The following is a 12,027-nucleotide window of genomic DNA, read 5'->3' on the forward strand; positions in this document are numbered from 1 at the left end:
GCGGGGAAGCCCAGTCTATTATTCCGCTTACTTTTAGTTCCGCTATTTTTTCGGATTGGGAATATTATTTTCATGACAACATTTTCTTTGTAAATAATCTGTTATTATCCTACGTACTAATTGCACGAAAGTGTGTGAACTTTCCACTTTGAGGAATTGGGAAGTGGAAAGTTAGGTAAGAATGACGTTGGAGACACTTGAGTCGGTTATAATGAAAGTCCAAATTAAAATCTATCTCCGGTTGGTCACTTAAACCTCACTCACTGCTGCTCTGCGGCGTCAGAACCTCCTTATTATTCCTCATAATAATTTTAGTGGTTTGAGCTTGAATTTCTTATCTTCTTCATTAGGGTTTCATTTACTACGTTGCGTGCAATCCCTGCTACCGCGTAACTTCTATTATCAGGTACTTATTTATTTTTTCCTTTATATATTTTAGCAAATGGTGATGTTTCAAGTCTACACATACTATAATTATCTCAATTAACAAGAAATTGAAGAAGGAAGTGGAAGCTTTATTGAAATGAACAATTACAATGCTGCCCAATTGGAGGATGCAATTATAACTCCTATCTAATTAATTGGCAATTATAACTCCCTGTCTAATTAATTTTGGAAAGGAAAGAGGAGAATTGGCAGAGGAGTAGAGATTTGGAGAGGAGAGAGAGAGACCAAGGAAGAAGAAACCATTTTATGCCTGTTTCCTTAAGTAGTCTAGCTTCCTTCCTTATAGTGGTGGAGCTTCGTAGCCCTTGTGATCGAAGAAGTACCATTATCTCAGTGTTACTAGCAAAAAAGATCCTCCATATTAGCCTCTGTAACTAACTTTCCCGCCAATGACTAGTTTAACTACCAACTGGTTAGCTTTGTTAACTAACTTTCTTTAGTTCACTACATCCACTGAGTTATATCTTTGCTGTATTTCCAGTTGTTCCCTTGTTGTGGTAATCATTACACACTTTTGAATTGTAATGTTGATTCTTCATCGTTTTGCAGTCTATCTACAAGCTGTGATATACTGCGTGCATGAGTGTTTATTCTCTGTGCCATTTGTATTCTGATGCTGTTGGATTGAAGATCTCATGCTTTAAGCAGACAGTTCAGTGAACGGATTTAAGGAATGATCCTCTCTGCACTTTTGACTTCTGTTGGAATCAATCTTGGCCTTTGCTTTCTCTTCTTCACATTGTATTCTATATTGAGAAAGCAGCCAGGAAATGCTGAAGTTTATGCACCACGTTTGGTTGCTGAGGGGAAATCTCAGCAAACAAGCGATTTCAATTTGGAAAGATTGTTGCCTTCTGCTGGTTGGGTAACAAGGGCATGGCGACTCTCAGAAGCAGAGCTCTTGTCTGCCTCGGGCTTGGATGGCGTTGTCTTCATGCGCATTTTTATATTCAGGTTACTTCAGCACTATTTCTCGATGAAGGCTTGAAAAGAATAATATATTTTTTATAGCTTGTGTTTCACACAGTATGTTTATTTCCAGTGAGTGACATTTGCATTTTATATCCAGGTTTTGCCTTTGCTAGAGTAATTGTTCAACAATAAAACCTGCCAGTTGTAGAATAGGAAAGAACATATGAATGATAGTTGGCGCAATACACCACTGATTTTGCTAGCTGGAAATGTTTGGCATGTTATTTTGAAGTTTACATATGGGCCTAAGATCACTGTCCATGTTGTTGTCTGCCTTTCCCAAAATGTTAGGGATGTTGAAGTGATCTTTTACCCTTCCCATTGTAGTTCTACGGTGCAGCATATGTTGTAACGACAGTGATGCTGAGTTACTTGGCAACTTATTTGTGTTACTAAAAAGATTAGGTGGACTAGTGTTGCGTGTGTCATGGAGACTAGGTGTTGACTACTGCGAGAAATAACTGAAGAGATTAGAAAACGCGTTACTTGATTACTTTTATGAAAGCAAATGCGTTTCTTGATTAATATGGAGTTGAATATATACCTATTTATCAATGTGAATATACTATATATACGATATTTGTTCACCGTGAGATAACATATAATATACCAACTTAGCACTCATTCTAACTCTACCTTCTAACACTACCACTGAAAATTCTAACACGCCCTTCAAACTTGAGGTGGGAAACCAACTTGAGTTTGCATACTACGGAAACACAAGAGCTACTTTGTCACCAGAAAGTGGCGTGATTATTATCGTTAAAACAATTGCCAGAAAAGTAGCTCAAAAAGTTGTCAAAATATCGCCTAGAAAAATTGATAAGACAAATGGCCCTCCTTTCAGTTCTCTGTTTGGTAGAACAACTTAAATGTCAAAACACTTTGGTAATCACAAAAAAAAAAAATGATAAGAAGTGGATAGCTGCCGAAAGGTTACTGAAAATGAAAGAAAAAGAAAAAGAAAAAGAAAAAGAAATTGCTGGCTGGTGGTAATGGGAGCATATCTGTCGGGAAGGTTAACTAAAGTGAGCAGCAAACTATGAAAAGAAAAAAGAAATTTGGCTGGTAGGCGGCATAAAACCTCCCACTGGTAAGCCAAAAAACTACTTACTTAAATTTCCACCAAGACCGTAGATGCTTTCATAGCCCTGAGAGAAATAAGAGGAAATCGGCAGAATATGTTGCTTGATTAGTATGGTAACAAGAATCACCTTCTTATAGGTGATATTTTTTTGAATATCGGACAATATTGAACTTTAACAACTTAACACTTCTAACACCTTAGGGGGATTGAGTCTCCGTTTTCACATCTTAAGAATAGTGTTCTATCTTTGATCGCTTTTTGGTGCACACATATAGCCCCTACTTGTGTAGAAGATTGGGCGTCTTTTGTAGAGAACCATGTTCTGATGTAAATTCTCTATTTTTTGGTATGCTTCTTGTATGCGGGAGTTTCTTTTTCTCCCTTTTGATAAATACAATTTACCTTATCAAAAAAAAAAAACACTTCTAACACCTTAGTTTGAAGAAAAGAAAAAAGCAACTCTATGCTTCTAATATTGCAAAACTTAACGTTAAAAGTATTCATTCAAAATCAGAACTCCACATTTTGTATCTTAATCTGGTTCATTACTTTCTTTACCTGATTTCATTGTCTTGAGCTAATCTGGTTTCCCATATCTCAACAGTGCTAGAGTATTTGCCTTTGCTGTCGTCGTTGGTGTTTTCATTCTTCTTCCTATCAATTACATGGGGAAACAACTAAGTCTTGATATTTCTGATTTGCCCAACAAGTCTCTGGAATCATTCACTATCGCAAATGTCAACGATGGATCAAACAGGTAAACAGATTCATGTTCCACTTTAAAATTTATTCAACTATGATGTCAATAGAGGTTCTCTCACTACATAGAATTTCTACGTGGTGAAAGTAAAACTGACCTTTTGGCAGTTTAAAAATTGGAACACATTCTTGTCTTTCCTTAGAGCAACAATATAGTTGTCTCCGTGTAACTTATAGGTCACGGGTTCGAGCCGTGGAAGCAGCCACTAATGCTTGTACGGGGTGCGGCCCTTCCCCGGACCCTGCTTGAACGCGTGATGCCTTGTGTTTCGGGCTTCCCTTTTTCTTGTCTTTCCATGAAACGGAAATCAACTCGGTTTGTATTTTTGGTGAAAGGATAGTTTCTTTTAGTAACAAAGTGTAGCTAAAAGATGTCGTTTGATATTAATGCTGCTCAAACAGTGGTGTCGCGGAATACAGGACTTTGGTATCCATGAATGTATAAGTTTTTAACAGGAGGCACTTTGTTACCATGCCAACAGTGGAAACTAGATTGAGAACCACTATGCAAAAGCCTCATATAAATCTCTTTGACATATGTGTATAATTCAACTTATCATTGTCTAGAATTTATGGTACCCTTGATACTTGTGCATGTTTCTTGATTTTTCAATTTGGATATCAATTTCTAAAGAATTATAAAGGAATCATTTTTTTCAAAAAAAAAATGATGAGAGTGTAGTGTACTGAAAAAGAGCCCTATATTTTTATAAATGGTCATGGAACTAGGTGGCGATTTTGTGTTTTGTCCTTTAGGAGATGCTGATAGACTAAGAAAAATTGTTCTTGTAGGTTGGTTTTGTATTAAATGTACAGGATACAGATGACGTTAATCCAATATGCTGTGAATGACCACCAGGCAAGCAGAAATCAAGCATTTCCCTTTTAATAATTTAAGGAGCAGAAGTGATAAAAAGAGACACATTAGGATTCTGCTAGAAGTAAATACTAAGTGACTTTCTTACACTAAGTGACTTTCTTGACCTTGTTAGAGGGTTAGTGAGTATCAGCCTTCAAAGTAAATGTTATGCTGTTGGGTTTCTTCTAGAAGTGCGAGCGAATAATGGCTTAAATATTGTTGGGTTAAATCGTCTTTTGTCAACTGTTAGGTTTTTTCTTGGTCATAAGAAATATCTTTTTCTTTCAGCTCTGCTCAAGATAGCACATTGCATGTCATAAATCACATACATCCTAAATTTCTCACCTGGTCACCAGTTACGCTCAGACACTTGAAGCTATACGATATTTATCTACAGAATGCTCAAAGTGGGTCCCCCAAAGAATAACATCGTTATCAGAGTGTATCAGAGTGTTCAGTAAGAGCTCCACACCTAATATTCTGCATCTTATACATCAACATTGTTATGGTGTCAATGTCTTGAACTAAATGTACCTATAAATCATTTACTAATTACTAATGGAAGTTGAGAGAGGATCACGTGATGAGTTGGAGAAATAATTTGATATTGGTAGTTGGCACTTAACTAAATTCTGAAAGAGTTATTTGTTTTGTCTTTCAAGGTTATGGATTCATTTCTCAGCTGTATATATCTTCACGGCAGTGGTCTGCTATCTTCTTTACTTTGTAAGTGATTTGCACATTCTTTCTTTTGTTTCTTGTTCATCATTGCTAAAGTTCAACTTACAATAAGATGCCACCTAATTTCCAGGAGTATGACTATATTTCATCAAAGAGAGTTTCTTACTTTTATTCATCAAAACCTCATCCACATCAGTTTACCATTTAAGTTCGAAGTATACCAGTTTCATCAGGAAGAAGCTACAGTGAAACAGTTGAAAGTTTCTTCACGGAGTACTATCCTACAACATATCTTTCACACTGGGTTGTCCGGCGAGCAAGCAAACTACAAGGTCTCATTGTAAGAATGATAGCCACTCTAACTTCAATTCAGTAACTTCAGTTATGATAGTGTAGTTTCTCATTTACCGCTTGTCATCACTTGTTAGTGATATTTTCCCTTTTGAGTTGGCATATTTCTTTTATTATTCCCTTGTTAAACAAAAGTTGTGTGTGCTTGTACCCTCTTATTGTTACCTGTTAAAACAGAGGTTGGTGTGTGCTTGTACCCTCTTATTCTTGCCCAGCCAATGCTCTTTTTTCGATTGCTGAAGTTGCTTTTTTATTTATTTTATTTTTTATTTATTATTTATAAGGTAGCTGAAGTTGCTTGACTATACCTTTATCTGATAAAGCATGGTAGAATGCGATTCATGATACAGCGGAAACACATTGGTGAATGACATGCATTCATCTATTATTAAGCCCTATGTTCCTCAAAATAAATTTCGTCCCAATTCCCAGGATTTAGGTAATATCTTTATGTGCACTCCACATTCTGTTGTACTTCACGGGTCCATATTATCATGCGTTATTTGATATTGCATTGGACAAAAAATTTCAACATGCAAGAAAAGAAGTGACGTGAATGTAGAATGCAATATTGAAAATGAAGTGATTACAGGAACAATACTTTAAACTTTATGACATTTTGATCTGTCATTATCTTAATGAGTTTGCTGTGAAGCCGAGTCTTCCACAATAGTAGTGCAAACGGAACTATAATTTGGAAGCCAGAACATATTGACCAATTTGTTGTTTGCTGTGGTGGGCTCTCCAATCTTTCGTGCAGAAAAATGCTGATAAGTTAAGAAGGCTTGTGCGATTGAAATCAGCAAACCATAATCAAGAAAGGTCCAGGCGTGCTGGTTTCATGGGTCTTTTTGGACACAGAGTTGATCTACTTGATCACTATGAAAAGAAGCTGGAAGATATAGAAGACAATGTGAGGGCCGAACAATCTTCAACTCTGGGAAAGGTAATCGTCAGGATTTACATATTCTTATTCTGTATGCAAGATGTATGTTTCACAATACGGAATTTGTATCTGGACATGGCTAGCACTCTTCTTTTAGTACTTAGTTTTTGTCTACATGAGTGTCTATTTTTCTTTATGTGTATAGAATTATCAATACATTCAACTGTATGGATTTAAGTGCAGCTGGTCATAGATGCATTTTAGAAGCAAGCTTAACCAAGTTATGTAATTAAACTGCGTGATTCGTCCAGCCGATAAATTTGCTAAATCCTGAGAGCATTTGGAACCAACAACACCTGCTGAAGAATTTCGAATTCAAAATGTGACAGAAGTTCCAAAAGGAGCATGTGAAGCAGTTCCACCACCCGCATGTTATTGCTTACTTCACATATATGTTGTAACAAAGAGCCTTAGGTAAATTATAGAAGAAAATTAGTTTCTTCCAATTTGTTGGTCTCTAACAATGTTAGATTTCATGCTCATCTACATCATATTATTTTTAAGTTAAGGCTTCACAAATGTCTGGTTGCCTTCAATTATTTTTTTGGGGATCAATTTGTCTTCAATTAATGCATATCCTATATAACAGGAGGTAGGAGCTGCCTTTGTATCTTTCAGGACACGTTTTGCTGCAGCTGCAGCTATACACATGCAGCAAGGTGTAAATCCCACACAATGGGTCAGTGAGCCAGCTCCTGATCCAGAGGATGTGTATTGGCCTTTCTTTTCAGCATCATTTCTAAAGAGATGGATTAGCAACTTGGTTGTCATTGTAGCATGCGTCCTCATTACAGTGTTATTTCTTATACCCGTTTTAATCGTCCAAGGGCTTACACATCTTGAGCAGTTGGAAACCTGGTTTCCCTTTTTGAAAGGTGTACTTAGAATGTAAGTGGTAAAACTGAATACTTCGGAATTTTTCTGCTTAACGAGCATGTTACTATACTTATTGATGTCTTTGCGTGGTGGTAAAATAAGTTAATGTCCCTTGCAGAGCATTTGTTAGCCAAGTGATTACCGGATATCTTCCTAGTCTTGTACTTCAGCTGTTTCTATATCTTGTTCCATCCATAATGATTATGCTCTCATCCATACAAGGGTACATTGCTTTGAGCCAGATAGAGAAAAGTGCATGCATCAAAGTTCTGTGGTTTACTATATGGAACATTTTCTTTGCAAATGTGCTCTCCGGAACAGCTCTCTATCGTGCTGAAATTTTTCTTGAGCCCAAGAAAATACCTGCTGTATTAGCTGTAGCAGTTCCTGGACAGGTGAGTGTTTCAGTTATTATGTCAATCATCTTATTGGAACAGAAGAAGTTGATCCTTAAAATGTGTTTCGGCATTTTGTACAATATCAAGAATAGCTCAATCTATTATTTTTGGCTAAATTGCTATCAACTTTTGAGTGAAAAATGGAAGGAGCCTTTTGGGACAAACAAGCTACTTTGACAAGCAACCATAATAAGATACCACTATTTTTAAGCTAAAAAAAGAGTTGGGTGAAGAGAAGATAGGAACTGTTTAACAAAGAGAAGATAGAAACCAAGTGTGTCAGTCAAGCATATGCCCTGGTTGAGAGGATAAGCTGCAAGTCCTTGCAATTCAGACAAAACAGGAAGGAAATGTAGTAGAATGCTAATTGGAAGGCAGAAAATTCTGACACCTCATATGTGTGGATCTGACATGCTTGTTTTCGTACTATTTGTTATGCTGAATGACTCTAATGGGAAAGATGACGAAGGTTCAATGTTTGAATGATACATACTCATTGAATAATCAGCAGTTACTACTAGAGAAGATTGATTTCCTATTGTTCTTGCAGGCAACTTTCTTTATTGCATATGTGGTTACATCTGGATGGACCAGCACTTCTTCAGAACTTTTTCGTCTGACGACCCTCATTTTCAATTTTATAAAGAGAAATATTTGTAGGAAATTTGATGATGAGTTTGAGGTCCCTTCAGTTCCTTACCACAGTGAGATTCCCAGGATTCTTTTATTTGGCCTCCTTGGTATAACATACTTCTTCCTCGCTCCCCTAATTCTGCCATTCCTCTTGGTTTACTACTGTCTGGGATATCTCATCTACCGGAACCAGGTTGGTTGCACATTTTCTTCTGATTCTTTGGGTACATAAAAATGATGAATTCTATATTCTGGGAACTAGGAAGTATTAAAAAGAGAAAATGAAATGTTGAGATCTTCAAAATATTTACCAAATATTCCTCTTGTAACATGCCATGTTTATGTCAATTCTCAGAGTTGATGGATTAGTTTTCCTACTAGGTCAGGACCAATTTAGTCACCTTTTCATGTTCCAATTGAACACTGTCCATTTTTTATAAGGATAAGATTATTCTCTTTACCAAACATATACGGATCCAATCACGGTCTTATATAGAAGAACAAAAGATCTTTCTTGATCAATCCCTTTGCCCCTCATTCTTCAAGAATAAGGAAGATCCTTTTCAAATTTGAATTTGTTCATTTGGAATATGGGTTCTTCTACTTCATACTTATTTAATATGAATAAATTCCCTCTCTTTTTTATATCATTCCTTAAGTCCCATAGGTTTGATCTACTGTCTTTTGAAATGATGCCAGGTTGAAGCGTATTGTTTTCAGTTGCTTTATGTTCTTTTGGATCGCCTTACACCTTATTTTGTGCTTTTTTAAGTTCAGTGCTAGTTATTTCTTTCTTTTCAATTTAAATCCACTGAAGGCGGTGAGACTTGAACTCATGACTTCTACTGCTCTGCTCTGGTACCATGTTAAATTATGTGACCACCTCATCAAAAAGTTTATGATGTTAGAGAGAGGACACATTTATTTATTTCTATTAGGTGCGACTACATTAATATGGTCACTGAAAAACTCCGTAAAACCTATTGTTAGTGTGCTGTATGTCAGGGCAAGTCATGATTAAGTGTCAGTATGTATTAAAGAGCAGAGCAGGTTGCTTGACTTTTTAGGACCTCAGAGTTCTTTGTTTTAAGAGTTTTGTCCAAGGTGACTGCCTGAAAATTACTTTTATTTGTTTTATTTTGGCTGTTGGAGAGATCTTTGTGAAGTACCAAAATTCTATTGGCCTTGCTTTGGCATTGATTATGTTTTATTATTTTTCCGAGCAGCTGCTTAATATTTATGCACCCAAGTATGAGACTGGTGGAAAGTTGTGGCCTATAGTACACGATTCGATGATCTTCTCCTTGATACTGATGCATGTTATAGCCATTGGAATATTTGGGCTAAAGAAACTTCCTCTTGCTTCAAGCTTAATAGTTCCCCTTCCAATCCTTACTCTTGTGTTCAACAGCTATTGTCGGAGACGTTTCCTACCTATGTTCAAGTCTTATTCTGTCGAGGTACATCTGCCTAGTTCAGTACTTGTTATCTAGCTCTTGTTTTTTTTAGTTTTTTTTCCTAAATCCTGTTAGTTATTAAGTAAGCAACTAGTGCGGAAGTTATTTCTTTTCTTTTAGCCATTGTTAATATGTTAGTCCTATTGGTGCCTTTATAGAAACGAGTGGACTTGACAAACTTTTCAATTTAACAATTGACTTATTCGGTAACTTTGTGATAACTAGTTGTGTTTTGCTAATGTATAGTGATGTTAAAAAAACACTACTGGCACTTAATCTGATAAGTGATTGATTCTTAACCATAGTGATCGTTGATTCTTAATGCAGTCTTCTCAGTTCTTAAAGTTCTATTGGCTCCTTACATGAGCGGTCCTTTCCTAATTCTTTATCTGCCTTTCCACAAACACTACAGAGTTTGCTAAAAAAGGATAGAGAGGAGCAAAATGATCCTACAATAGCAAGTTTTCATGATAGATTAGCCACAGCTTATCAAGATCCAGCACTAATGCGTGCCCGATATTCTGGAAATAGTGAAAGTATCAATGCTCCCCTTCTACGTACTTCTGAAGCTGATACTTAGAATGTAATTGAGGTTTTGCTAGCTGTAGTTATGTTATACTTTTAGTTGGCAAACATGTGAATTTTACAGGTTTGTAAGATGATCTGATTATGGGACTCACCAATAAGTAGTTTTGAGTTCAATCTGCTACTCTGTATAACACCATCTTTTAGTTGTGCGATTGTTCAATGATTTAGCTTGAGTAATAAATTATATAGTTTGAGATTTGTATGATACTTTGGATAAAACCATATTCTAGTTGACATTGCGCTCTATGTACCTTGAAACCATGATGTTGCAACTAATTTCTGTTTTTCACATGCTTATGTTCCTTTCAGTTTTTCCATGACCAACTCTTAACTGACCAATCATCACTTTATGGTCTTAATTTTTCTGGACATCTGGGGGGGGGGGGGGGGTTTATGCCTGAAGAAAATTTTCATTTTTATTTCTTCTTTTCAGAGCTAAAACCACAATGTACCGCAAAAGCAAGCTTATGTCCGGGGAAAAATTATTCATCTTTATTTGTTCTTTCCAAGCTAGATTGATATAGTTTAAGTCGTTGGAATTAGAAACAAGTAATAAAAAAAATTGCTGCAGAAGTGTCCTACGGTAAGTGTTTATAGTATTTTTATTTATTGTCAAGAGACTTGATCAAGAATCTTCACGATGCAAGCAAGGTAGTCCCACAACTAATTGAAACAGGCTATTAAAGTTGGCAACCAACTGGAAAACCTTTTCCTTTTGAAATTAATGTTCATGTCCCATTTTTAAAATATGGACGAACTAGAAAGTGCCAAATGTGTATAACACACAAAGTTCAACTTTAGTTACTTGATTTGTCAATTGTTTGATAATTGCATTAAAAATATTCATCTTTTTGTCTGACGTCTCCGTTTGTGTGTGATTCCAGTTTTTAGCTCCAGTTCCTTTTAGTACCTTCTTTTGGAATGTTATCAGTATTTATTTGATCTTTGCCATTCTGGCGTGGAGAATTGTCCGAGTTAACCCGATCTCTCGTTGATTCCTTTGACATATGGCCTCTTGCTGATTGATTCATATATGGCTACTTTGAGTGGGACGTTTTTAGCGTTTGTGCTTAAAACAGATGGAGGAAGTCAAGGAGACCGTAGACATAGGGTAGGGGTTGAAAGAAAAAATCATAATTAACAAACTACTAAGTATACGAGAAGTTATGTCCATGTAGGTGTAGAAGTGTTATTGATTGTTTTGGAACTTCCATGTGGAGGATTCTTTTTTTTTTTTTTGGTTTCCGTCCGTTTGTTCGGTGCCATTTTAAAACCCGACTATATTCGGATTCGCGTCACGTAGGATCCCATTCGGGGAAGTACTCTCTACCTAAAAGATTTCTACATTCAGGACTCGAACCCGAGACCAAGTATTACTGATTGTTTTGGAACTTCCATGTGGAGGATTTGTGTGGCCGTTAACATCTCTTTCTTGATTTTGTTGAAAAAATCAGCCATTCTTTACTTTCTGCGCTAGTTCATAATCATTTCACCGTATGACCTTTTCTGAGGCCACTCTTTAATTAAACTCTATGCTTGTTATTTGAGTGGCTAGTTTTAACCTTTAAAAGTAGTTGGATAAATTTTGATATTTGCAGAAAAGTTTGATGCGGAAGGAATTTAAATAGTAGCCTCATAAAAGGCCATTTGTGCAAACGCGACATTCAAATATGCATAAACCCTCGTTACTGAAAGATTTTCTATGTCTGTAGTTCGAACTCAAACATCTAGTTAAAATAATTAAAAATGAAGGTATCTTAATTATTCCACCATACCTATGTATTCCACTTGGCATTCAACTACTAGTGGGAGTTTTACGGCTATTTAGCAATGAATGAAATAAATGAAACCAGACGCAAGGGACATCTTTGTCGCCTTTTAAAGCTGTTTTTTGTTTTGCCTTTTGTTGTTTGTCTATAGGCGTTAGACGCCAAAAGAAAAGATCAAAACCAAACATTGATTCAATTTTATCG

At 36.2% G+C, this 12,027-nt stretch overlaps 1 pseudogene; it reads left to right on the top strand.

Moving 5' to 3' along the window:
- The first annotated feature begins 462 nt into the window (after positions 1-462).
- LOC107790538 (hyperosmolality-gated Ca2+ permeable channel 2.3-like) lies at positions 463-10,256 on the top strand (annotated as a pseudogene).
- Positions 10,257-12,027: the final 1,771 nt, after the last annotated feature.

The sequence above is a fragment of the Nicotiana tabacum genome, chromosome 17, assembly GCF_000715075.1.
Source record: "Nicotiana tabacum cultivar K326 chromosome 17, ASM71507v2, whole genome shotgun sequence".
NCBI classification, from domain to species: domain Eukaryota; kingdom Viridiplantae; phylum Streptophyta; class Magnoliopsida; order Solanales; family Solanaceae; genus Nicotiana; species Nicotiana tabacum.